This window comes from Gavialis gangeticus, unplaced genomic scaffold, assembly GCF_001723915.1.
Source record: "Gavialis gangeticus isolate Ggan-Ray unplaced genomic scaffold, GavGan_comp1, whole genome shotgun sequence".
NCBI classification, from domain to species: domain Eukaryota; kingdom Metazoa; phylum Chordata; order Crocodylia; family Gavialidae; genus Gavialis; species Gavialis gangeticus.
Window position 1 is genome coordinate 12,038,688 of NW_017729027.1, and position 1,950 is coordinate 12,040,637.

Sequence of the window (1,950 nt, forward strand, 5' to 3'; positions counted from 1 at the left end):
GTCTCCGTAATCCCCACAATGTCCGGGCTGGTGTCAGCTTCTTGCCTCCACAAAGTGCTGGTAAATGGCAAGAAGTTTGCTTCAGGTGCATGGAGTACAGTAAAGGTCTATATGAAACTGTCAAACCACACCCCTGCATGTGGCAAGTCTTTTGGGCTGCCTTTTCTTATTAAATGTGGGGATCCCCACAGATGTCCTTTTACAGCTTCACAAGTCATTTACCACAGTTGTGAGGTACCAAAGTGACAGTTAGTTTTTACTATTTTTTTGTTTAGCTGTCACAGAAGCAGCATAAAGATGTGGTGAGTGAGATTTCAAACATTTTCCTTTCCCTTCTCCTTGAAAACCATGTGCCTTTTGGTTGCCCTGTTCACTGCTGAGTGAGTCATATAAACCTCAAGAATGACTCAGACTTTTCTTGGCTTAAAAATATTCTAATTTAAAGTTTGAAATCTCAAAAGCTGATGTCCTTTGATTCTCTCCAGTGAACCACATTTCTTGTTGTGGATTTGAGACAAAATGGGACTGCATGACATTTCTGATTGGTTTGGAAATTTAGAATAAATTCCAGGAATAAGGATCAATGCTCAAAGGAGGCGAGGCTGTTAGATAATAAATGTAGTTGTCACCTGGTTCTGTAGCTCATTTTACAGTTTTCAGCCTCATACATCTGATGCATACGTAGATCCATTTGCTGCATATAAAACTTTGAAAGCTTGGATCGTGCCTGTTGCACAAAAATGCAAGACAATAGCTGGGGCCAGACTGGGTTGTGGTAACAAAACTTCCACCAGAAAATCAAACTATGCTAATGGCTTGCAACCTATTAGGCACTGAGACAGTGGAGTGCTTGTGGTACCCAATACCAGACCCATGCCATAAAATAATAAAAGTGATGGTTAAAATTGTTGGCAGAGACCTGCCATGCTCATCACGTGTATATTTAAGAAAGCCGAAGAAAAGGCTGAGCCAGTGTAACTAGAGAAGGCAAGGAAACTACATATGCATTTCAATTGAACTTGCAACTAAAGAAGACAAAAGACTAAATATCCATCTCAAGAGAAAACTGTAAAAAGTACAGCAAAGATATCCTGTACCAAACATGCTCACATTTCTCAAAACAGACACCCAGTGTCTGGTGTCACAGATGTCTCAATCATTCAATATATGTCTGGAGTTTTGCAAATAGACCATCGTTGGTACAAGCTATTGCAAATTTGTCCCATTGATAAACAAATACCCAAAGACAGGTCCAGTAACCAATGCCTCTAAGCATCCGGTTTGACCACTCAAGACCCATCACCTGTAATTGACCTACAATTGCAGGGGCTGCAGAGAAACACAAGTCTTCTTACCTAGACAAATCCCAAAACAGGAGCCAGGCATTTTAACAATTGTAATGTGATGGTTAGCCTTTTCTGCCCTGTTTTGTTTGGACTTTAATCAGCCAACGATCAATGAAAAATGTTTTGAAGCTATACAATTAAACAGCATAAGAACTAAACAGATTTGTGTGCAGTCTAGGGAAGATCAAGAAGTCATCCTGCCACCCAGCTGAAAAATGAAGGATCCATGTTTTGAGGCTGTACAAAAACTGCTTCCTGCCTGCATTGGGTAAAGATCTTTTTGCAGCTAAGATAATACAAGATAATACTAACAGTTCATTTTATATTGGGAAAGAGTATTTTTCTGTCATTTAGGTTGGTAGTTATTAAAGCAAGCCTTTCTGCTAGTCATCAACAGAGTGTTGTGTCAATTCTTAGAGCACTAGGTTTAAAAACCCACTTTCTAAGTGCAACACCATTCCTACATAAAACCCTTAGAGTTTCATAGATTTCATAGACATTAGGGCTGGAAGGGACCTTGGAAGATCATTGAGTCCAGCCCCCCACCCAAAGGCCAGGAAGTCAGCTGGGATCATAGGATCCCAGCAAGATAAGCATCCAATTT